At 46.5% G+C, this 27,007-nt stretch overlaps 1 protein-coding gene and 1 non-coding gene across 2 annotated transcripts in view; one reads left to right on the plus strand and one right to left on the minus strand.

Annotated features, from left to right (window-relative positions):
• The window catches only part of LOC119400202 (uncharacterized), a 366,922-nt gene that overhangs the window by 5,791 nt on the left and 334,124 nt on the right, over positions 1–27,007 (minus strand). The gene's annotated exons all lie outside the window — the stretch shown is intronic.
• On the plus strand, positions 9,218–9,297 carry Trnat-agu (transfer RNA threonine (anticodon AGU)). The gene has a single exon. It is a non-coding gene; the product is annotated as a tRNA-Thr (tRNA).

A 27,007-nucleotide genomic window follows, 5' to 3' on the forward strand; every position in this document is an offset into this window, starting at 1 on the left:
CGCTCGTCGAAAGAAAACTCAGTTTAAAAGCATAGCCTTTGAGACCCGCAATTTTACGATTCACATTTTACTACTAACACGTGAATTTAACTGTAATATGTGTTGTATTTTTTAGCAACTACTTATATTTATTTTGCCTTATGGGATTGTTAGGACATTATAGAGTGACTTTATGCATGGCGTCAGAAGTGGCATGGCATTTATGATGTTTTTTTTTTTCTTCAATTATGCCGGCAGCAAAAGCATAGCCTCTGAGATGGGTTTTATAACGAAAGAGCCGTGCATTTCTTTAGGCAGCACGCAGTATACATATAGCATACATGTCGCAGTTGTACCTGGTTGTACAGTCTCAGATCTCAAAGGCTATACGCGTTTGTCGATCGGCAGTATGGTCGGCACGCAAACCGCATGTGCACCATGACTGTCATGTTTGAGACACTACCTATTTACCTGCTGCTATTGGGACGCCCACGTTGCCTCCGATGTGGTCAAACAAGGCAGCGTGCACCAGCCATGGCCTCCGAAACTTGCTGCACAGTGTAGTAAGGTCTCGGAGGCAGTGCCTCTGATGGATTACCTCTCTGGTGGTTTGTTTAATTTCTCACAGATCGCGGGACGTTTTAACGAATTCCCGTTGATTCGCCTGCTCGTCACGAATAGAAGACAAAACAGAACATAGTAATCGAAATACAGGTTGCCTGTGTGTGCTCGCACGTCGCATCTGCGGGAACAGCACAGTGGGGTGCATTTCCGACACACATATTGCAGTGCGACGTTTGAAAAATTAGGCAGCTGTCGTGAACGACGTTGCAATCGGTCATATGTGCCAAAATGAACGCCTAGTCGTTATGAACAACGAGAGAAAGAAACTCACAGGTTTCTCTTACGCATTCGCCATCGCAACAATTACAGTGTATTAGAATGGTAGTGCAATCGACTGAGAAAAAAAAAAGAAGATCGCCTTCGAGTCGCCTTAGGCGAATTCATAAGAAGGGACTGCGCGACTATTTAGAGATGTTACCTGGGTGGGTCACGTAGTACGTTACAATGCGGAGAACGAACCTCCTCTCTTCTTTTGATGAGCAGATTGTTCTTGCACGGGAAAAGAGGGCCGATACCACAGAATCTTTGTAGACAGCGGCCACGAAGGATTTTCAGAAACATTTCTTGAAAATACCCTGTATACCTAAGTGCTTTCAGCCTGCCAACAAAAGAACGCAGTGACGCCTCTTTGATGTGCTCCATTGTGAGATTTGAAGCTGTAACGGAGATTGCCGCACCCATCGCATGCCCGCTGGCTCTACTAACAGCTTTCGGGGGTTCTCCGGAGAGGAGGCATGACCGACCAGTGTCAACACAAAAGGACCTGCTCAAGACAGTCCTGCACTTCCTTAGGAGACACTGGCATAGCAACTGGCTGTAAAGGCCACCTTCCACCTTCTGGGCTACGGCGACGTCCTCTACTCCTGATCCCTCTTCTACACTTCTCATTTCCCCCCTACAGACGCTGACCCATGCTCAGCTTCTATAGGGACCGCAGAAATTTGCGTCTTTTCATCACCTTCATCCTTAAAGGGACACTAAAGATAAACAATGAATCGGTTTATATCGATAAATTGTGCTCTGAGAACTCTAATGTCGTCAATTTAGCCATCATAGACTTATTAATAGAGGAGAAAATGAAGTTCAAAGTTTCACTTTTAAATTTCGCGCCGAAATGTCCCCGCGTGATGTCACGGATTTCAAAGTGTACTTATCGTATTTTGGCTCCATTGGCTCAACAAAGTTACCCCAAACTTGGTATGTTAAGTCTATTGCCCCCTCAAAGCACAATGTACTTCATTTTTACCGATTAAGAACTACGTAGTCCCTAGTAGGCGCCGTCAAAACATGTGATGTCACGGCGAATGGTGCGGAAACTTCAAGGTGGCGTCACCACCCACATTTTGTTTTTGCGCGTTTTCTAGCTTACTGAGCGTCTTCTCGCATCAAGCGTGGTGTTTTTGGTATCGTAAAATAGTACTTTACTAATATGAGAAAAATCGTTTTGCTCTTTAGTGTCCCTTTAACACCACCCCCCTACCACTATCTGGCTCGCCTGCTGTCGTGGCCGAAAGATCGAGTGTAAAACAAGAAAAGTGCCAGGGGTTCGTACGAAGTGTATTGGCGAGAGCAAGATCTTTTATGACAGAATCCACCAGCACAAGAACGGCGTGCGGGGAATGGAAGGTCAGCGTGGCGCTATTGCCGAGCGCTCTGGGAATCGTGGCCGTGTCATCAATTTTGACGGTGCTTTTGACATACGCAACCACGGTTACCAGACAACCCCGGGAGGCAGGCTTCTTCTTGAGTCTGGGATATATTCAGAACACCCCAGGCACAGGTGTAGGTAGAAATTTTTTTTTCCGGGGTGGGGGGCTCCTTGATTTGAAGCGGGGGCTGGGCAGGAAGATGTCGTCGAGTGTCATTTGGGCTGTGTATGTCATGGCAAAAAAATTTAGGGTGAAGAGGGGGGGCGGGGGCACGGGCCCGGTGTGCCACCCCCTGGCTACGCCACTGACCTCAGGTTGTTGGATACGTTGCCCACTGCCTGATGGCAACATGATGGAAAGGACGAAGTGAGATGAGAGGAGAAAAAAAAAACTACGCCGCTTACGCGACCGATGCACAGAGCTGGTCTCGAAACATAAGTCGGGTCTATATCTAGAATTCCTTCAAACGGCTAGGCAGACCTCGGTGAGAGGTGGTTGCTTTAAAAGCAATGACAGTTCATTATTGAGGATGCTCTGATGCATGCCACTACTTTTTCGGTGGGATTTGGAGGTCCAGGACATTTATATAAAGCAAAACAAAAAAATGAAATGTCTCGAACGCCTAAATTCCACATAAAGTTGTTTCAGTCATTCTTCTGCGTCACTTCTTTACGATGGCAGTGTTGGTAGTGATGACGCTGCAGCAGGAAGGGCTAGCACGGCCATCCGTGAGAAATGGATATTGAGATTACATTTCATGTGCACCAGATTGCAACATTAAAAGAGTTATTAGTTAAAGTAAGGATAAAAAAATACGACTAAGTCCTGTAAACGCTTGGAGATGAACCCAGGCTGATTCAGACGGCGCGAAAGCACAAAAGATACACGTGTACCTTGACTTCTAGCTGGAGCCGTTTTGAGAAGTTTCTTGCTTTTATATTTTTTTATCCTCTATTCACGGCAGGCTTGGTAACAAAGCATAAAACGCAATAAATGCATCTCAACTGAAAGACTGCAATATATACCTTTTTTTCTCAAATGAGCTCGCCGGAAAGTCAGCGGGGAACAAAGAAACCGTGACTGGCTTTACGGGCGAATAGGCGAAACAGAACGTGGAAGGAGAGTTAGCTAGACTTCTCTTGTTGCAGCTCCCTTGGGTTCAGCTGGGCGTAAGTTGCTTAATCATCGTCTTCTACGTGGGAGTTGATGCATGTATCAGATTGCGCTGAAGAATGTTTATGTGATGTCTATGCCTGAGTAAAAAAAACTCTCAATGCGAAGAAACGTTCTTGTAGAAAGACATTAGGAAGCTCTACATTAGTAAGTCGCCATCCTGCAACAGTTAGAAATGGTAACTATATTACACACCATGACTTAACACCAGCTCGCAATCACCAACAATGGCTGCAAGCTCGTCGTGACGCTATGGACTTCCGCAGCGTTAATTGTACTGTAGTTGCGCGTCTGTACTTAGAGGTATTACAGCTATTCATAATAAATTTTTAGCTAAAAAAAGCATAACTTAAGGAAGACTACACGAGAATCTGCGTTGTCATGCAGTTTCTCTTGCGTTGTGTTTTTCGGCCTAAAAAGTTGTCATGAGTATGCACCAAATAGTTGTCAATTCATTACAAGTATTACACACAGAAAAGCTTTGTTGCTTTTTCAGTCGTATGTTGTGTAACCCCCGAAACTATAATTGCGTTGTGGATCCCGAAATTTTTCGAATAATTAATTATATATACGTAGCTTCTAAGTTTCACGACCACTTCGACACGAGTACCAGGAGCAGTCGCTCCAATTCGCATACGCGTGACAAAGGAAGACAAACGACTGACGTCATCGGATCCTATAAAATATTGTAATGGTCTCGGGGCACATGTGCTGTCATATGTAGAGTTCTTTCAGCGGGGATGATATTGTGGACACTGTCAAAATCCGCCATATTGTCGAATTTCATAATGGCGGCCTTTCAAGCCAATCGGAGATGCCGCTGCGGCCCTTTCGGCCAATCAGAATTGACCAATGGCGGAATTCGGTATTGTCCAGAATACCACCCCATGATGAGACGGGAAGTTTGTTCCTTGTAGTTATGACGCTTTCCTTCCGCCTGTTCTTTTTTTTTTCTTTTGGTGCATTGCGGCTTCTTATTCCATGAAGCATGCACAAACTAGAGCCCAATAACGAGTTTTACTGATATATATATATATATATATATATATATATATATATATATATATATATATATATATATATATATATATATATATATATGTTGTGCTCAAGAAGCTTTTCCAATGGGCCAAATGTATTTGGGAAGAGCATAGGCACAACTAAGCGGTTATCCTAATTTTATTTGCCAATGGTTTCGACCGGTGGATATGTATATATAGCTTGCGGGGACAGGTTAACTCTTCCGATTGCATGAAAACTTTCATCACACCGGATGTGCACGTGGAACTGTGCAACTGTCTGCGTCCTGTCAATCAATTTAATTACGTAATTATTTCATGCGTTGCTCTTGCATTCTTCCCTTTTATTGTGAGCGGCAAGCCAGATGTTCAGCGAGGCTTCATGTAGACCTTCGCCTTCGCTTCGTGAGCGTTTCATTTATTTTTACTTAGCTCGTTAAGAGCAAGCTCGAAAACAGCTCGTGAAGGACGTATGTTTGCACAAGGCACACATGGACTAAAAGATACCGAGTGTAGAAAATAAAGGAAGTGCTGTTCCGTCTGTAGTTCTCCTTTTTTTTTTTTTGCTAGAACAACTCTAAACAGCAACATTAGTTAAAATAGATAAAACTGGTTGAGTGTAGGATAGAAGCATGCGCTTATGCGTGCATGGCCTGAGCTAAAGTCCCTAGATGAAGTGAGAAAAATCTAGCGACCTCAGACCGAGACAGCAAGTGCATGAAATCCCGAGTCTGTATTGATCGTGTATCGGTAATAATATTACAGCCTATTTTTCCATGTAATACAGAAAAAAAAAAGTTTTGGCTTAATGGTTCAAGAGAAGGAGCAGGCTTTTTTGTGCTTGCAAGCGGATGTATGTTACCATCATCGAACTACCAGAGGTCAGGGATTTATACACGCACCCCTTAAACACGACCTCCCCCCCCCCCCCACTAGAACCCCTCCCTCCTGAAAGGATCCCGACACCCCCCGCTCACCCCTAATAAACTTATTCCAGATCAACCCACCCCATACCCTCTTAGAGACAGGAACTGATCCCCCCACCCCCCTAAAAAACGAAATTCTGGATAAACCCCTGCTACATGTCTTTTTTCCCACAAACTTGTGAACCACAGTATGATAAAGGTGAACAGTTTTCGGTTTCACCTTCAAAAGCACCAATTTCGGTGATAAAATTGCGAGAATAAACCCCTGGTATGGAAGCAGTGTATCTAAAATGTTTATTTTACAAGGCTATATATATATAGGCCAGTAGAAATATAACCTATACAAGATTAATTAGTGTTCACGGACAACTTATTTAGGAAAGCCTTATTGAAGTGTGGTGTGGGAGGCCGCAGGCCACACAGTACTATCCTAGAGTAATGTTTCCTAACTGCTGCCTTTTGCTTGCAGAAGTGATTTTCGTTTAATGACATGTTTCCTCTTGTGGCAGCCAGGTAACCGTATTAAATGTAAATGTCATTAGGTATAGATGAAATTAAAGGGGTACTGGGTCCTTATATAATACTTCCTAGTTAGAGCCGAAGAATAGTTTCTGCGCTGAAATTACGCTTCGAACGCAGCACGCCCGCCATGGCCCTATTGGTGTGTGTGCTCTTGGTTCTGGCGCACCTGGCGGCGACGGTCGTCAGCGAGCATGGGTTGAAACAAATGGAAGATAAATACCAGTCAGCCAGTTGCAAGAAACGTGAGTGCGCATGCGCCGGTATCACAGTATTCACCTTTTCTGTCGCTTTCCAGAAGAAACGAGCCCGCGAAATTCCCTTCCTTCATGTTTTCCAGATAGTGTGTGATACAAAAAAAGAAGCACCCTACTTTTCGTTGCATGACCAGTCTATTATGTGACAATGCGCTCTATTGTACATTCTTGACATTTTTTCTTGTTTTTATTATTATTTGTCTTACAATGTGGGATCTCTGCATTTCTTGTCCATATATCGTCACTGCAGCAGTATCCTATGTGTTTTATCGGATTTTATTGTTTCTTGTGTTTGACATGCTGTTAGATTGTTCAAGATTTTCTTTTGTACAGACTATGGCTTGCAAAACAAGCTGGCATGCAGTACGAAAGTATAAAAAAAAATTGGCCGCGTATCTGCGTGCTTCGCTGCAAATGTCGTGTAAAGACGATACAAGAGGCGCTGTGTGAGATATGGACGCCATCTGGCAATACGTCAGGAAACATGAGTGCTGTGTTGCGTGCTGGTAGTCCCGGCGCAGCAGCAGGCGAAGACCTTTGCAGAGAAACGTCCGCACTCAACGAGTACTCTCCACACACTCTTTTATTTACACGTCGCCTGGGTAAAACAGGAACGCCAGAGCGGCGCCCACAACCGGCAGCCTGAAGGCTACCCACAACGCTGCTTTTTCATTTTTTAAATATTTTTTTTCACCTTCTTGGCCTTCTCAAAACTAAAGTTTTTCAACACCAACCCATGGCATTCGTACAGTGCAATACAGAACCGAAACCGAAACACAACAATGAGCTCGTGCGAAGGGCACGGAGGAAGGCAAATTTCAGCGCAGTCGCATTTTCAGCTTTGTTGAAACAGCGCTCACTAGACGACGACGAAGTAAAAGAAGGCACAGGACAGGCGCTGCCTAGTGAGCGCTGTTTCAACAAAGATGAACGCATACCAACTCGCTCAAGCTTCCATTCTTATGCATTTTCAGCGCAGCTTAAGAAACTAGGGTCCTTAAAATTACGTATGTATGCATTTTCTATTAAAGGAACACGCCACCTAATATTTACCTAGTGATGTTGCACCTCAGATATGCCTGATATTTACTTTTTGATCGACAACGTTCACAAGTATGAACAGCCGTACCAGTTCAAGACGGCTGGCCCTTGGGCAAGTGGTTCAACTTTGGCCGAGTGGCTGAATCGAGGGACGTGCCGACAAACAGAAAGACAGACAGACAGAAAGACAGACCAGAATTTCTGCGTTTAAGTTCCCCAAGAAAGACTATCGTCTTTAATATACTCCACCAAGCGGGAGCGAGCGTCCAGGATCCCGACACGTGTTCTTTGCTGCGGCTCTCTGCGCATGCGCCGGACGGTTGTATTACAACACGTGCCACTCGCGGCACGCGATAGTATACCATCGTACTTGGGCCTTAATTGTGCGAACCATCATGGCGACGCCGACGCGAGTTTCCTTACCTTAAAGAGAGCAGCAGAACTATCAGTCACCGTCACGTTCGAGGCAGTCACGTGACCCGAAAAGAGACGTCGCGTACGACGACATAACTACCCGCCAATGACTTGACTGAAAAGTAAAGGTTCGGCCTCGTGTTTACTTATTTACTTACACAATGCCTGCGTTGCATCGAAGGCATTATCACAGGGGAGACAGTTTGAATACCAGGTGTTAAATTTTTACAGTAGTAAGCAATAACATATGCATAAAACAAGATTAATATCATGATGAATAAGGTGAAGCAGAGAATAGGTTAACATTCCCATAGGTCAACGAAAGTTCAAACAAAACTAGGACAATAATACATCACCACAAACACGGTCGGGAATAAAAAATGATTATCAGATGCAGAAAAGTATTCTTCGGGTAACAGTTAAAGGACCTCTGACACCAAAATAAAAAACTCTAAATGTTTCTGTTGCTTGATTGTCGTGTATACGTGGGCACTTCTGGTCGATTATTAGGGGTGAACGTTACGTTTAAAATATATTAATTTGGTTATATAGTAAGCGTGAGTGCTCATCGGAGTTGGCGGGACCTCGCGACATCGCCACTATATGACGTAGACGAAGGACCAGTGCGACGTTCCACAAGAAAAGCGAGTGTTGTCTACGTGGCAGAAGATTAGCGGGGCACGCAATACCACGACTGGCACCGCCCCTCTCGATCTGTTGTCGGGCTGCTCTAATGGTGGTTAGGCTGCTTACGCCAGGAATGCTAATCCTTTTCTTGAAGGGATAGGCTTTTACGAGGCTTAAGTCATACCGATCGAAGCACCCACATCGTTTCATTCTTTACCGCGTGCGGGGCCCTGATTTGAAAACTGCGCTGTCAACGTCATCAAAGCTTGAGCGCATCGTGATCTCAGGCAGATCCCCACTGTGGGGCGCTAGTTCCTTACATTTTTAGGCGGGCGTTTCGAAGTGACGCTAAAATTAATCACAATTAGCAACGTTAACATTAGTTATACGATACGTTCGAGCATTTACTATTCCATTTCGGTATTACCAGAGACAAGGCTACAAATTACAGTAAAAAAGTTACAAACAAAAAATTCGCTGTCAGAGGTTAAGTTCTGGTCAAGTTCCAGTCTTGCATAAGTAATCGCCACCTTGCCGGTGTCAGTGGTCGGCCCGTGTCACAGCGAGGGCCAGGAACCTACACAGGACTTCTCCGCGGCTCTGACTATTTTGCCAACATCACTAGTGCCAGTACCATAGTCGAAAGCTACGCGTCGCTCTACCACTGACGTCACGCCTGACGTTGTTTCTCAGGTCACGTGACCCTCCCTCATGTGACGGCGACCGCGCTCTTTAAGACATGAAAGCGCGTGACGCCGTCGACAAGATTTCGCTTCGAGTGTCTCTATCATAGTCATCGCAATAAAAAGTGCCATATGAACCACTCATACGGAAGGTATACAGCCTTAATGAAAACCAACAGATAATAAAGCAAAGGAAGGTATAGAGTTAAGTTAAGTATACTGTTTTGAGTGCATTATAGTAATTAAGATTGATTACCAATTGAGATACGGCGGCGGTCGTCCACTTTGAGCTTTGAGCTAACGACCGCCGCCGTAGCTCAGTTGGTAGAGCGTAGGGCATCGGACGAGTTATCCGAAGGTTGCAGGTTCGTTTCCTGCTGGCGGCATGTTGCCTTTTCGCCCACTTTAAGTTCTTCAAATTTATATCATAATTAGTACAATGCACTTAAAAACGGTACAATTATCGTCCCCACTACTTTCCCGGGCTTCATTATCTGTTGGTTTTCATTAAGGTTGTATAAAAAAAAAACGAGTCCTTAAAATTCCCGTTTTTCACTCCTATGAAAGGTCGCTGTTCGATCCATTATGGCACGTTATTCCGATACTGAAAGCCGCAGAAGTAGCAGAACATACTTGTAATAGTTAGTGCATACAGGGGGTAATAAAATATTGTTGTTTAAAGCGTAAACCTATAATTCAGTTAGAGGTGAACCAAAATCTGCTTTGGGACACATTCGCAGCTACGGCAGCATTTCTGTAGACTGCGACAACTCCTTTATTTATTTTTACTTCAATAAAAAAAGAATTTCAGGTCTTACATTTCTGTAAACTGCACACTGTTAATGACACCATGTTCAAGTAACGAAGATGTGCTAGTAAAATTAAATATGGTCGCACTTTGATAATTAGTATTATACCCTACGCAATGGAAGCTGCTTGCGTAGTCAATTTAGTTGCCAAACCTTACAAGCCTTTGCAGGGTACAAATGAGTGAACGGTAGGGAAGGGTAGGGGCCCGTACAAAGGAGTGATTAAACAAACAGGCGACAAATCCATAAGCTAATGGCGATATCATGAACAAGGAATAACCCTGTAAATCAGTTCTGCAGAATCCCTCAAGGTAGCGGGAGGTTTATGAAAGAGAAAGCCGACAATTGCCCTGTTTGTAGCACGACGCTACAAGGAAATCCACGGGGATTTTTCAGACTGAAAATGCTCAGTAGCTGACGAAAAAAAAAATCGTCCTGATCCGGGGATCGAACCCGGAACAACGCATTTCTTGGGCGGTTGCCCTTCCAGTTGAGCTAACCAGGGTGCTAGCAATGGTTTCGCAAGGCCGATTGAATGGACAACTCGAAGCACGTGGTAACTCATTGTATACATGTGCTTCGATTTACCCAGTATGCATTGGTTCCGGGCTCTTTCCCCTGACAAGAACGAATTTTTCTTCAACTAAGACGCTTTTTTAAGTGCGGAGCACTTTACGAGCCCGGGCTGTCGTATGCTGCCGTCGCTTGGCGTAAAGCAAGCAAAACCACGTATAAGAATAGAAAAAAAGGGGAAGCAAGCAAGAAACAGAGAGAGAGACAAAGAAAGGGATAACATAGGAAGAAAAATAGAAATAAACAGAAATAAATATTGAAAAACGACAGAAAAACTGGAAAAAGAAACAAAGGTGGAAAGAAAGAGAAAACAAAAGAGAAACAAAGAAGGCTGCCCAGCTCCGCACTTCCTTCAGACTTTTCTTACTGAACAATTCGTATGCATTTCCTCGTAGCGTTGTGCTACAAACGGGTGGTCGTCAATTTTCTCTTTCGAAGATCAACACTATACATTTCTTTATGTATGCTAGCATTTGACGAGATTAAGAGGTCGCGAAAAAATTAACAAACCAAATAAAAGCACAAATACAGAGAAGTGCAAACACAGAAACAAAAGAAACGAAGTAGTGACGGTATATTAAGAGGAAAAATTCCATAATGGTGATCAAATACAAAAGCGATCTGTTTCGCAAATCTTGCGACTTTTTCTAACGATATCATAATTTGAGGTGATCGATATTTCTCGACATACTGAGTTCTCTTTTTCCGGTACATATGTCGCTGCGCCGAAATATCTTTGTTTTTTGTTAATTTTTTGCACGTGACAGTAATGAGGATGATCATGTGGTGCGGCTACGAGAAGGACTGGAGAAACCAGATACAAAGAACAATGGCAGATCATGTAAGTGCACGGTCACCTTTAAATCTATCTATCTATCTATCTATCTATCTATCTATCTATCTATCTATCTATCTATCTATCTATCTATCTATCTATCTATCTATCTGTCTGTCTGTCTGTCTGTCTGTCTGTCTGTCTGTCTGTCTATCTATCTATCTATCTATCTATCTATCTATCTATCTATCTATCTATCTATCTATCTATCTATCTATCTATCTATCTATCTATCTATCTATCTATCTATCTATCTATCTATCTATCTATCTATCTATCTATCTATCTATCTATCTATCTATCTATCTCTTTGCTTATTTTATCCGGCCTAATGTCTTCAAAGAGGCAGCAACATCTGCCTTGAAGAAACAAGACCACTTGCCGAAACGTCGGCTCCAGTGACACCCCCGTGTTCAAGAACATTCGTCCCTTCGAGCCTCAACCTTCTCCCGAACTTCTGTGCTGTTGGATTTGAACCGTGAGCTATACAAGTCATTCTACGATTGCTTGTAAAGGTATTACATGGGCACCTTTAGAATATTTTTTAAATGTTCTTTCAGGAACCTTGACACGCGTAACCTCTGCATCCAACAGATGGGCGCAAGCAGTTTCAGCACGGAAGTAGACAAGTGCTTGGCCACTTCCCTCGACCCGAAAGATGGAATGTCGTACTGCACGGATATAAAGAGCGTGAGTACACCGATTACATATCTGGGGGTATCGCGATAAGTCAGACACTCGCCAGGGTAGTCTATAGTGGTTATGGTGCTTGACTACTGACCCGAAGATTGGTTGTGGGGTCGAATCCAGCCGCGGCGGGCGCATTTCGATGGAGGCGAAATGCTAGAGGCCCGTATGCTTAGTTTTAGGTGCACGTTAAAGAAACCCAGGTGGTCGAAATTTCCGTAGCCCTCCACTACGGCGTCTCTATAGAAATGATATAGTAATATTGGAGCGTAAAACCCCAAAAATTGTTAGTATTATCCTAAACTAGATGATAAAGACAGACGCAAAGATGAGCAGCTCTGAGCTCAAAACCGATATCCTGTCCAGAATTGAGTGTCGTAGGGACTTCAGTGGAAATGAAGGAAAAACAAAGAACTTAGTAATATGAAGATTTACGGGGGTGCGTTATAGAACCAGTTGATCGGGTTTTGCGTTGAAAATTTTGTACGAACGCTGGTTTTCACATATTACGTGAAAGCGTGATATGTCGCGTCCCCTTAGCAGCCCTAATTGCGTTTTGTTCTAGACGTGCACCTTGTATACCGCTAGAATGAACCTTGTGACAAAGTACCAAGTTCGCCCAACTTTAAACTCAATGTACGCTTAGTCCGGCAGCTGCCGGACTAAGCTAGGGTTGGGCAAGTTCGTATGTTCAGCCATGCAAATCTTTAACCAGAGTTTAACTAGAGTTTAACGGCGACTTTTGTGCGTCAGCGCCATACGACGAAGACGAAGCCGAGTTGCAAACAGGGCGAGGGTATACGCGCATGCCCACAAAGCTCGCTCAGCAAGGCAAATCGTCTGCTAGGCTGTTCCTTCTTAAAGACGTAACCCCACATCAGCGCACTTCAGGCGAGCCACGTTCTTCTGCCTATGTCATGAGTGGGGACGTGTGGCGTATCGTTCGTTAACCCTTTCCCTCCCGCTGACGAGTATACATATCAAAGTTTTCACCAAAATGACCGATGACGACACTCGCCATCAACAAAATTGGTCCCACATGGATCCAATGACGACTATACTCGTCATAGTTGTGTTTCTTGACGTTAGATGGCCACAATTGTCCATGTTGTGCCATATGTGTCTCTGCTTTCATTGTACTATTGCATCTTTGATTGTGCTGCCATGCGGTGAAGCCACGTTCGAGCTAACTTTTTTTACGCAATTAGTGAAATAAAGGAACCCCATGCACTGCATTGACGTAATAGTGCCGTTTTGATCAGAAGGAAAAGTTCTACAAATTGAGCGTTAAAAAAACATTCCGGTAAATTTGGTGCAATTTTCTTCTTTTTCCACGGTAGGGAAAGGGTTAAATGTTATTTCACCGATTTCTTGCTGCAACGTACGTTCACCTTAGGAATAGAAATACGAGCGAAACTATTCGCCCTTCTGACGCTGTCTGTTTGTCTGAAGTGCGCAAGTGTGGGTTGACGTCCTTAAGAATGAACCAGCTGGTGGTGGGCCCATCCCCAGCTGGGCCCATCGTCCAGCAGGAGATGGGCCCCGCTGAGCGCGCTTCGTGGGCATGATCTTACCCTCGCTCTGTTTGACATAGTCGCCGCTCGCGCACACTATATAGTTAAATATTTGAGCGGCTGTACATATATGATCCATACGTCAGATGTGTGCACATGGTTATGGAGCGCATAAAATCACGTGCATGTTGTCTTTGCAATTCGTCTGCTTCTTGCATATGTTCTTCTGTACTTTCTGTGTAACTGAAAGCACACATTGTCAGGCTTCCGTAAGGCATTTCAAAGGGGCCGTCATCTGCGAAATTTACGTTCGTCGCATTATTAAAATCGGAGCTGCTCTAGGTTTGGGTCTGACGACAGATGAGCGTCCGTCCTGTCAGGCCCCGGTTCCCAGATACACACATAGATGGCGAGACTTCCTCGATCGCGGACGAAGTGGTATTTCTAGGAGGTGTTGGCCCGAGAGGCGCGCCGGGGAGGCGGTAACCAATGCAAGGCTGCGCTGGGCGCGAGGAGAAGAGACGCGGTGGAGAGGAGGCGACCGGCTATGGATATAAGAGCGGAGGGCTAAGTGCGCCACTCCCCTTCCGAAGATGGGTAAGACTTCTTGTACCCCTGAGGAAGAAACAGCTCGTCTCGAGCGGGAGCGGGACTTGGTACAAGAGCCCTCGCTGTTTCGGAAGCTCTCATTGCGTGGAACCGGCTTTAAGTTTTTGGCCTGTTTTGGCCAAATTGAAACAGTGCGCCTTGTGGTAAGGCTTAGCGCTCGATAGAATGTACGAACCTAATCTTTAATTTCAAATGATCTCACTAGATGGCTGTTCACACTCACTCTTTAATTACACATCTCTGCTTCTTCTTTCAGCTAAGGGTGTACCTACAGTGCTCGAGGACAACGCTTTTCAACAGAGTCGTGAGTGTCCCTTTTGAGAACCTTTTGAACGTTCAGATCAGTAAAACAAAACACTTTCAAAGGTGTACCTCATCATATGCATAAAATTTAGCGCATTTGTTTAGCACGCGAGTTTGCCGAACGCCCCCACAATAAGAAATAAGTGGTTATAACGCATACCTGCGTATTTCTTCTTTCGCATTCTAGGATGTGAACGTAAAGTTCGCCGCCCTCATGTTTCATCGTGGATTCGAAGTAAGCACTCGTTTTGATCGTCTTTCAGACTATCGCGGCACATGCCGGCTGTAAGAGCTAAATCGCGTAGATACATTTCGAATTTATTTGCAGGGTGCGTGATCGGGTATGGTTCAAAACTCTGTGTCGCCTCTGTGTCGTGTGATAAACAGCTTCGCTGGTCAGCAATGTTGAAGGGCTCATAATATTTTTTAACATTGAAGTGCTTTATGCCAGGGTCCACCAAGACTTCACTGACGTCATTTCCGACACGGATGTGACGTTAGTAAAATGCGCACAAACAGTTGACAACGAAAAACCACAAGAAAACCTTTCGTTCATTTGGATAACCTTGGAGTCGAACCCCGACCTGCTGATCCGCCACGATAGGTGCAGCGCGTTCTACCGACTGCGCTATCGACGCTCATGCATGATTTTTTGCAAACGCACCTTATATCGCTCACACCTTCTCCCATTCACAGTGACCTTGGTTGGCGGGGGGGTGTCAGCCTCTGGGATGGGTGACGTGAATTATTGCACCATGTCACTAACGAGCGCCGACAGGGAGCGCTTCGGTAGCTTCAGTTTTCGGTGCAGCGAGAGACACGCCAGCTGGAAGCGGAACGCCTTCCCGCGTTCGCAGCTCAAACTACGAACTCTGCATCTCGCGTTCCTGAAGCCCTGTATGCACATGAGCACAGGTGTAGGTTACCCTATTACTGTGGAGCTCACACCTTGGCATTTCTGTCATCAAATGACGCTCTTAATAAGTGGATAATGAGTACCAGTGTTAAGTGCTTGTTGATGCTATCTTTGCGCGGGATTCAGCATGTGCTGTGTCCAAGTGTATTTTAACTACTTCAGCTACCACAAGGGTTAAATCATTTTCTTTGGCGTTAGTTGTCGGGGTGGAGATGTGCAACGTAGGTGCATCCGCGTCAAATGGTGCTATAGCTTCCAAACACATATAGTAAATGTGCAAGCTCTCATACATCAATGTACAATAAACAGTCAACTATACTCCTGTGAAGACACTGATCACTTTCGTGTTACACAAGTTGCTATGACGGAGAGACCATCCATGTTTTTTTTTTTGTTTTTTTTTTCAGCATTGCGTGAAAGTGAACATGGATATGATGGAGGAGGACCTCGGGATGTTGCCCGACAAAGGAACGGGCCCCTCGGACTACGACTACGATCGTTCTGACACATCGGACTCCGAGGAGACGGACAGACCCGAAAAGTATGAATCAGTGTCGGAGTGGCGTGCGCGTTCCTGAAAACGCAGTGGTATAGCACTGGAAAGTGACGCAAATGTTAACGTAGCATCAGGTAAAGCTAAGTGCCGACGAAGTCTTAAGAAAAGCACTGCATAAGAAAAAATGTTCTGCCGTGGTAAAAAAATTAAGGAGCCCCTGCAATATGGTGAAAATGGGGGTAAGCGACGGTTGGTTCCATGACATCAATGAAATTGCGTCACGAAAAGACGGACAGTAGAAGACAAGTATACAAACACAGCGCAGGTTGGTGTTTGCGTGCCTAACGTAGCACTTTTCTTTCTTTCTTTCTTTCTTTCTTTTCTTTCTTTCTTCTTTTTCTTTTCTCTTCTTTCTTTCTTTCTTTCTTTCTTTCTTTTCTTTTTCTTCTTTTCTTTCTTTCTTTCTTTCTTTCTTTCTTTCCATCTTTCCTTCTTTCTTTCTTTCTTTCTCTCGCGCTGCGCGATGCTGCCTCCTAACGGTTTCCTTCCCCCATGCTGGGAATGGGACCTTCGCCCACGCGCTCAGTAGAGCAACAGTTCTGTTGGCAACAACGACGGTCACGCGCTCATATCCAGGCGACAATGAAATGTACCAACGCGGAATTACAAGTCACCTCGATAAGATCTCAGATTGCCGTATGAGAAACGGCTGATCGCCCAGAAGCCCACGATCGCGAGAGTATTCAATCATTGGAAAACGGCGCGTACGAAGCATTTGCGAGGGCCGCATTTCTGTACGCTCGCCGGCGACGGGTTTTCCGTGTGCGACGCCGCCACCGAGATCTGTGAGTGTTATATATAAAAGCTTCGCTTAAATTTTTTTATAGTCATATATACAGGAGAAGCTCATGCCTGTCGCAACCTTCCCGGCTCTAGTTCTGGCCTGACGCTGGGCCATCGGTTGTGTAGCTGAAAGTATTCCTCCCCTCTCTGTGTCTGTACTCTAATATACACCATGACCTCATTAGTCCCCATTGTTCATTACGTGAGGAAATAGCCACCTTCTCACACACTCTCTGGGACTGTGGGGAAGACCCTCCCCCACATATAGTTCTGGTCACTCCCTCACCTGTGGCGTAGGGAGGAATACTCTCACACTACACCCAGCACAACTTCAGGAACGAAGAAGAATTCTTCTTTTAACGGCGATAGCGTTAGAGAGCTCGTGTCGCAGAAATTCCGCTGTCGGCATCGGCGTCGCTACCGACGCTTGTGAGCGAAAAATCGTCCGTGAGCGAAAAATCGAGAAAGATGCAAATAAAATCAACAATAAAAATCTTCGGTCCCATTGAGGATTGAACTCTGGCCGTTCGCGTGGCAAGCAGATGTCCTACCACAAAGCCACGATGCTACTTGCAGCTGCTTCGAAAAAAAAAAAAACGCTACATAAATGTCATGTAGTAGAAGGAGTCTCCTTAACGCATTTTGTTCGGCAGGTGTCACGACGAAAATTAGACCATTCGGCGATTTGTAGGCGCATTGGCGAGGCCATCAAACTACGTTTTTTTGCGCGACGAAAAAGGCCGGGATAGTGCCGCCATCGCCACTAAAAATATACACGCACTTTCAAACAGCTCTAAAAATGGACAACTATGTCCATCTAGCAGAAAACATATCAAGCCAACGCCAAGCCACAGCAAACGCTAGATAATGTGCTGCCATCTGTGAGGCATTGTGAGAAATATGTCTCGACTCTTGCACAGGGAAGTGCTTTAGATGGAAAACCTGTACAATTACTGTAGATACATCGCGCGCGCGCGTGCGTGTGTAACAATACACATTAATAAGTATGCACTTAGTGGTTGAAGTGCGCACTAGGGGCCGTATTTCGCTATCGCGTTCCACTCTTAAAGGCGAAGCTTAAGCGTCCCCCAATTTTTTGTTTCTTTCTCGAGATAACAGGCGCGCGCACACATAGCAAACTTTAGTTATGTACCGGAAGTTTCGTGCCCAGTAGAGAGCATTTTTTCGCAACAATTTTGACAGCGTAGTTGTTTATGCTGGCCGTAAAATTTTTTGTGTCCGCAAAGAGAGAGAGAGAGAGAGAGAGAGAAAGAATGTAGGAAAGGCAGGGAGGTTAACTAGACAATGCGTCCAGTTTGCTACCCTACACATTGGGAGGGGGAAAAGAGGAGTAAAAGAGGGAGAGAGAGAGAGAGAGGGAAGGATAGACACATGTCACATCACACACACAGTGCCGAGTTTCACAGGCGGCGCTCAATATGGTTCTTTTCAAGTACCGCAGGAGGGCTCATGTGGCTTTCTGGGCTGATATGCTACGCGACCAGGCTCCTAAGATCTTTGCTTCGTTAAAGGGCCGGTCATCCAGTCTATTCAAGGCACACTGGAGAGTCAGGCGATCTTCATCAAATTGGGCACAGTGGCACAAGAGATGTTCAATAGTCTCTATACAATTGCAGCTTTCGCACATGGATGAATCTGCCATGCCAGGTGGGTATGCGCCCCAGGAATTGGGAAAGACCCACTACCGAGTACAGCAAGTGGTGGTGGTGAAAAGTATTTATATACAAAGAGAGGTGTGGGACCTCTTTAGAGGCTTCTACAGACTAGGTGGAGTCTCTATTCTGGGACCCCATTGGTTGAAGCCGCCGGCCTGGCTCTCTGTACCAAGGCCTGTTGAGCCCGAAGGTCTGAGCAGCCGGGCAGGGCCGCCTCCCAGTCATCTCGTGTAGGGTTTGGGTGAGGAGTAGTAAGAGCTGTGGTGTTTTGACAAGCCTACGCCATGTGGTAGGCGTCCGCCACCTCCCCACAGTGATGGCACTGTCCTGTGACCGTAGGGTCGAAATGTTTCATTATTGCGGGACATAACATTGTGTTGGTCTGGAGTCTTAATAGGATGCGCTTGTCTGCTTTCTTGAACCCCCCTTGCGGGAGAAGTGTAGCGGCGATGACTGTCCTTATAATATTCTAGAATTTTCCTATACCGGAGGAGAGGATAACCCTCCCCTTCTGTCTTCGTTAGGATCGACGAAGGAAACCCGGAAATGTGCGCTCGGGCAGCCGCACCTGCAGCCTCATTTCCCCGCAATCCCTGATGACCCGGTGTCCAAATCATACGTTTCGGGTGAGGGTCCGCGTCCCTTATGCAGTTGAGCAGTATTTTGTAGGCTAACGGTGAGATGTACCCTGTTTACGTAGTTACTGTGAGAGGCCGCAAGGGCAATCCGACGGTTTAATGAAAACTCGGCTCGGCGAAGTGGGGGCACGTGAAAGACGCGAAAGAGAGAGAGAGAGAGAATGAAAAAAAAAGAAAAAAGGAGAGAGAGAAAGAAAGTGATACAAAGAAAGAGATAGCGAAAATAAAGAGAAATACGGGGAATAAAGACACCAAAATATGACAAGACCAAGAAAGAAAGAGAGAGACACGAAAAAGAGACAGCAAAAACAGAGAGCAAGATCGAAACAGAGAGAAAAAGAGAAATAAAAAGAAACAAATAAAGAGAAAGATAGAAGCAGAGAGAGAGAGAAAGGGGAGAAAGAGAAATAAAGATAGAAAGAGCAAGAAAGAAATAGAAAGAGAGAGAATAAAAAAAAATCGCTAGGCCTGCGCGGAAAGCGCAGCACAGTCACAGCGAAAGCTCGAAAAGCGGCATTTCTAGAGCCCGTTATAAACACTCTTGTTGGCTACTAATACAACTACACTAGCAACGTACCCACTACGCCTCAAATCATAATTTTTGTGAAATTGGGAAGCACTCACCACGACATTACTCGTCATTCTGCGGAGAAGCGAGGTACCATCTGTAAGGCATTATGTGCAGTTTCTTGATGCGACGGCTGATGACGATGAAGAATTATGACTGAGCCTTTTGTAATCGGTTGGAAGCTTTAAATGACCCACTAGTTACGTAATTCGCATTGTGTGACGCCCGGTCGTTATTTCACTCTCCCACCACGCTTTATAACATACGCTAACGTGAGAAAAGATAGAGAGAGGGGAATTAACTTTACTGAGACCCTGAGGAAATGGATCATCAGAGCCTTATGGGCTTCCTTGGCAACCAATAGAGGTGCACGTGCGAGGAACCCACTACGCTATAAATCATATTTTTGTGAAGTAAGAAAGCAGCCACTACGCAATTTTTCGCCATTCTGCGCAGACCCGTGGTACCTGCTAAACACCTGTAAGATATTATGTGCACTTTGTTGATGCTGTGGCTAATGACGATGAAGAATTACGGCAGAGCCCTTTGTAATGGGTTGGTAGCATTCAACAACTCACTCGTTGCGCAATTCGCATTGTGTGACGCCTCGTTACAGAATTCGCGTTGTGTGCCACTTGGTTGTTATTTTACTCTTCTACCACGCTACATTACATATGTTAATGTGGTTCCTTCCCGACATGAAGCCTGTATAGGGTCTTTTTGCAACACAGTTTCAAGCACCGGCATGGCTCAGATGTTAAATACTGGGCTCCCACGCAGAGGGCCCAGGTTCGAACCTCGCTCCATCCTGGAATTTTTTTTTCTTATTTCGTTTTTTTTTTCTTATTTCGAGCGATAGGGGTTACGGACACCGGCGGCGGCGGCGGCAGCGGCGGACAACTACGGCGCCAAAAACGGCCCTTGTTGTGATCTCATAACAGCTTTCTCTGTAAAAGAAAGAAATCAATAAAGAGAAACAAGGCAGGAAGAAAGAAAGCGAGGAAGAAAAAAAAGAGAAAAGTAAAGAGAAGCAGAAAAGGCATCCCATCTCCGCACTTCCTCTCAGCCTTGGCACCACTGGTCCGAAGCTGCCTTAATTATTTTACAGCGAAAGCTGTTATGAGATCATTTCACCGGCCGTTTTTGGCGCCGTAGTTGTCCGCCGCCGCCGCCGCCGCCGCCGCCGCCGCCGGTGTCCGTAACCACTATCGCTCGAAATAAGAAAAAAAAAAACAGAAATAAGAAAAAATTTCCAGGATGGAACGAGGTTCGGAACCTGGGCCTCTGCGTGGGAGCCAGTATTCAACCCTCTGAGCGATGCCGGTGCTTGAAAGTGCCTTGCAAATAGACCCTCTACAGGCTTCATGTCGGAAGGAACCACATTAACATAGTATGTAGCGTGGTAGAAGAGTAAAATAACAACCAAGTGTTATAGAATGCGAATTCTGTAACCCGGCGTCACACATGCGAATTGCGCAACGAAGTGGATTTGTTGAATGCTCCCAACCTCCTGACATGAAGGGGGTCTGCCATAATTCTTCATCGGTCATTAGCCACAACATCAACAAAGTGCACTAAGCCTTACCGGTATTAGCAGATACCACGGTTCTGCGCAGGAATGACGAAAAATTGTGGTAGTGGCTGCTTCCTTCGTTCACAAAAAATTATGATTTCTAGCGTAGTGGGTCCGCGTAAGGGCACTTCTATTGGTGGCCAAGGAAGCCCATAAGGCTCCCATGATCCATTGCTCAGGGTCTCCATAAAGTTAATTCCCTTTCTCTATCTCTTTCTCACGTTAGCGTATGTTATAAAGTGTGGTGGGAGAATGACATAACGACCTTGGCGTCACCCAATGCGAAGTAACGTAACTAGTGGGTCAGTTTAAAGCTTCAACGATTACAAAAGGCTCAGTCATAATTCTCATCGTCATCAGTCGTCGCATCAAGAAACTGACACTAATGCCTTAAGATGGTACCTCGCTTCTCGCAGAATGACGAGTAATGTCGGTGGTGGGTGCTTCCCAACTTCACAAAAATATCGTTTGTGGCGTAGTGGGTACGTTGCTAGTGTAGTTGTATTAGTAGCCACAAGAGAGTTTCTAACGGCCTCTAGAAATGCCGCTCTTCGAGCTTTCGCTGTGACTGTGCTGCGCTTTCCGCGCAGGCCTGGCGTTTTTATTTTTTTTTAGTGGATGTAGTAGGTTTTACCATCAGTTCTGCGGAATCCCGTTTTCTTAACGGGGACGGGATAAGGGGAAAGAAGGGAAACTGAAATTGGATTTTCTTGTGGCTTCGTGCTACGAACGGGTGGTTGTCAATCTCCCTTTCTGTAGTAGGTTTGAACGACTGCATAGATACCGAATTAATATCCCGTGCTCTTCCCCTCCCCTGCTCGCCTCACACTCACCAAGGAGGAATCGGACGAGATACGACGAGGGACGGGACCACAAACGTCGCTACAAACGTCACTACAAACGTCGCTACAACCACCGTGGCAACCGCGGTGACGAGTACGACAGGCCGGTGCGTCGACACGACTACCGCGGACCGGGCGAGTTCATACGACGTCGCCCCTACCCAGAGATCGATCGACACCACAGGCGACCGCCCTACGAAGTCGACGAGACGAATCGACGCGACAGGCGGCCCAGTGAAGACGACGACGAAGACACGAAGCAACGCGACAAGCGTTCCGACGGTGACGGCGAAGACGACGACGGGCTGAGTCAACACGACATTTGGCCTGAGATCAGCGATGAGGAGAAGAATCGACCCGACTGGCAGCCGCTTCCTGACGACGACGATCACGGGCTGAGTCAACACGACATCTGGCCCGAGATCAGCGATGAGGAGAAGAATCGACCCGACTGGCAGCCGCTTCCTGACGACGACGATGACGGGCTGAGTCAACACGACATGTGGCCCGAGATCAGCGATGAGGAGAAGAATCGACCCGACTCGTAGCCGCTTCCTGACGACGACGATCACGGGCTGAGTCAACGCGACATGTGGCCCGAGATCCGCGATGAGGAGAAGAATCGACCCGACTGGCAGCCGCTTCCTGACGACGACGATCATGGGCTGAGTCAACGCGACATGTGGCCCGAGATCAGCGACGAAGACAAAAACCAACGACACACACCGCCAGAAGACGACGACGTTGATGGGCGGGATCCACACGAAGTTTGGGACAACAACGTTGACGAAGATTTTTGGCTTCGCAGGCAGTCCCATGAGCGCGGTGACGAAATGAATCGACACGACAGGCATCGTCATCGTGACGACGACAGGACAAGCCGACTCGATAGCAGGGGGCGCCATGTGGACGGCAATGACATCACCACGCGCGCCAAGTGGCGCGACTACAACTTCGGGATGAAACGACACCGCAGGCGGCCACATCACAACTGATTGGCTCCTTATAAAGCGGCTCCGGAGGACGAGGGAGAAGAGGACTGAAAGCGAAGGACGTTGTGCGTCATACCTTCTGCACTGAGAGCGGTCATCATAACCACGTCACGCAAGTTCACATGCTAACTTCATGCAGGGCATGCAGGGTTTCAGAACTTTCCTCTAAGGTGTTTTTTTTTTTTCTTTTGGTCAATAAAATGAAAAGCGCACTTGTTAAGTGCACCCTTCTTGGAAAGCACTGGCTTCTGTCTTTTTAGCTTTAATGCAATAGCCATCGCATGGGCACACCCAGAGCGTTTTCGTCGTCGCCGTGAGGGTTGTATAAAGTCAAAATCAATGACATCACCGCGCGCGTCAAATGTTATATATGGGAGGGAAAAAGTGCGAGCACAGCCGAATAAAGCAGTTCAAGTAGAAAGTAAGCGCACCCGCTGTCTTCCGCCGCAGCGAGCGACCTCACACGACGTCGCGAAGTCACAGTAAGCGCCTTTACTGTTTCGTGGGGTGTGCGCACGCTGTGAGGGCACTGTGCAACTGTGCGACAGGACAGTAGAGTGTGGTGCGGTTTGACACGTGGCTTGGTTCAAAGCGCACATACATGACTGCTTCAACCCACTTCACACGTCTGCTTCAGCCCACTTCACATATCATTATCAGCCAGTAAAGTGAGCGAATAATGCATGTGGAGGCAGGAATGAGGACTCCCATGCATAGCAGCTCGTTCCAGATAAAGCACTGATGACACGCAACGTGCATCCATAGTATCTCCGACTTAGGTCTTATGCATGGACGGAGTCTACTGACACTTCGCATATCCGACGTATTGTAGACAACAAAGAAGGATATTGTTTTCACCGAAAAAGCGGACGTGAGACTTGAACAAACATGTAAGCGCGAAGAAGGCGAATGCAAAAAACACTTTAGGGAGGGCGGGCGGGCGACAATTACCAGCCGATTTTATTCGTTGCCGAACGGGGGCACACATACACAAGCACACTATAGAGACGTGAGCATCGTCACCATCAACAAAACAGCACGAAACACGAACATGCGCATGATCAGAATCTTCTGTATAAGGCAGATAATCAACCTACTTACTATCTATACAATGGACGAATGACCAACCAAAAGTGGCACTTCCTTTTATCTAGTAATGTCATGGATGGCTTGCTGAGGTATTTCGAGCCCTGTTACCAGATATGGAAAGCTTTGATCACCTCTCTTTCAGCCTTGTCACAATTGTTGGCAACGGACCTTCTAAGCTCGAACTTTGGGTGGCAACCACAGCTCTGCATGCGCATCCAAGTGGCTGCCATAGCGGTTCTTTACGTGATTAGGATGTTCTCTTGCCCTCTCATCGAAACATCGACCAGTTTCATATATTTGTTACTGCAACTGAGCTGTTCGACATACAGCGCTTGGCGATTGAAACGCGATACTAGGAGCACGTGGCTGCTGGTTGTGAGGGTGACGGTGAGGGCGACAGCATTCGTGACACATGGTGACCGAATCCTGTAGACAGACGTTCGGTTGGTGATGGCGGCGGAGTGCGGCTTGCCTTAGCTTCAAAACACTCCGCTCACGTACCGAGCCGCTCGAAGCGGCTGGAGTTGGCGGTCGCGCGTTACGAAGGGTTGCAGCGCTCCGCGGGCACCACCGAGAACCACAGACTGAAAGACTGTATATCTGATGCAGTCATCACGTGTTATGAACGCTCTCGCGCTACACCGTCACCCCGACGGCCAGCGACCAGACGCTTCGAGCATCGCGCTTCAATCGCGGAGCACTGTGAGTAACGCCTGAGGTACTTACATTCTGCTGACTTTGTCTGGAGCTTGACTGTGCACTCTCCCTTGATACTGTTTTTTTTTTTTAGATTGGATGTGACAGTTCTGAACTAGTACCGCACTACAGAGTTAACGCCCCATCCTCTTTTTTTCTTCCCTGCCTGCCTCAGGCCGCCAAGGAGGGGAGGGGCGGTGTACGACGAGGAACGGCACAACTATCGCCACAATCACCGCGGCAAACCCGGCGACCAGTACGGCAGACCGGTGCGCCAACACGACTACAGAAAACCGAGTCGACCCTACGACGAGGACTACCGACCACAGAGGCGACCGCCCCACGACTACGGCGACTACGAGATGAATCGACACAAGTGGCGTAATGAGAGAAATCGACACAAGTGGAACAATGACCGCGAGATGAATCGACAGGACAGGTGGCCCGACGAAGACTTTGGAGTTACGAATAGACGCTACAGGCGGTCCCATGGCGATCGTCACGAGATGAATCGACACGACAGGCATGGCAACAATGACAGGATGAATCGGCGCGACAGCAGGCGACGCCTTGCGGACGGCGAAGACGGACGCGCCAAGCGGAGCGAGTTCAACAACGACGTGAGGAAGCGACGCAGCCGGCGTACGCGTCGCAACTGATTGGCTCCTTATAAAGCTGTCCCGAGAACGAGGAAAAAGATCGATGAGGACCGAAGATGACGGCGAGGTAGTTTCTTCGTCTTATCTTGTACCCCATTCCTGTATCTTATACTGAGGGCTGTCATCGTAACCACATGACCCGTGTTTATATGCGAGCGGCATGTGAACCAACGTCTGACAGCTTTACACTAAGGCACTTTTTTTTGGTCAATAAAGCGAGAAGTGCACGTGTCGAGTGCATCCTTTTTGGAAAGCGATGTCACGTTTCTGTTTGCTTTTCTTGCTTTTATTGCGATAGCTATTATATGGACACGCCGGGCGCATTTCCGCCGTCGCCGTGATGTTCCATATAAAGTACAAGTGCGATAACATCGCTCCGCGCGTCGTATGTTGCAATAATTTCAACCAGCTGGTGTTCTTTCACGTGAACGCGGGTGTACTTGCTCAAAAAGATATTGTAGCCCGTAGTGACAAATACAATGACACATAGAAAAACAACACAGGAGTCTTTTTAGTGTGCCTATGTGCATTTGTATCTGTGACTACGCGTAGCACCAACTGTAGCCCAACAAGTCTTCCTGCAGATAATCTTGTGCATCGTTGATGTCTAGAGCCCGTCCTGTTTATGTGTCTCTTTCTTCTGTGTTTGTTCCGTTGCTCTTGTTAAGATGCATAACTACCACCAACTAGCCCAAATTTCTGCGTTGAATCCTCCAGATGTTCCTGCATTTCGTCCGCCGTCGAAATGCAGCCTCCGGGCCTGGGAATCGGAACCGCGTCTTGCAGCTTGGCCGCGCGATGCCTTGTTCTGCTAAAAACTGCATCTTTGCAATGATATCCACGAAAATATTGAAACAAAGCACTGTCAGACCCGGAGGTAGAGTTGAAAAAGGCAACAACGCCTACAACTATAGTTGCAGGAGTTGTTGCATTTTGGTAGAGAGATAAAGGTTAATTGAAAGGCAGGGAGGTTAACCAGAAGATAAATATTCGGTTTGCTGCCCTGGACTGGGGAAGGGATAAGGGGGGACAGAAGGCTAAGAAAGAAACGAATGAGAGGAAAGGTTAAAATATAACGCAATAAAGCACACTCGCACACAACTATGGCAATAGCCAACACAGGAAAACACTAAGAAGTTAGTTTTCCTTTTTTTATTATCATGTTTTACAGCAGAACATTGTAGAAACGGGCAAATAATCGGTTGTAGCAATCAGTGAGTCAGAGAAGGCGTGATATTACCACGTGATTTGCCTCCGCGAACTTTACTCGTTATCTTCCACAGCGAATAAAAACGGCGATGATGTCACGTGTTGCGGTGGCGCCTCGTTCCCGGGCGTTTTAGCCTACTCATTTTTTCTTTATGGATTTCTCTCAAGCATTTCTGAAACGAGACAAGAATACCAACCTCGTAGCACCACTTTAGAAAGGTAAAAAATACAGTGAAAATACTTCGCATCCATAGGCGCGCGCATGGTTCTCCTTTATGGGGGTGGGGGGCCAATTGTCCCCGCAACCTCCCCCTCTCCTCTTTTGAAGAGTCCGAAAGGAAACGAGCTTAGCAGTACACGCAAAGATGAAAGTGAAGCAATGGCGAGTCTCTTACAACGGCTCGCGTCCGCCGCGGTTGTAAGCGGTTACGGTCTCGGCGCTGAACCCGAAAGTCGCGGGTTCGATCCCGCCCGCGGCGGTCGCATTTCGATGGAGGCGAAATGGTGAGGCCCGTGAGCCTTTGAGCCCCGTCTTTGCGGGGATAAAGGTGAGTGCCCGCGTCGTGCCT

Source organism: Rhipicephalus sanguineus, chromosome 7 (assembly GCF_013339695.2).
Source record: "Rhipicephalus sanguineus isolate Rsan-2018 chromosome 7, BIME_Rsan_1.4, whole genome shotgun sequence".
Lineage (NCBI taxonomy): Eukaryota > Metazoa > Arthropoda > Arachnida > Ixodida > Ixodidae > Rhipicephalus > Rhipicephalus sanguineus.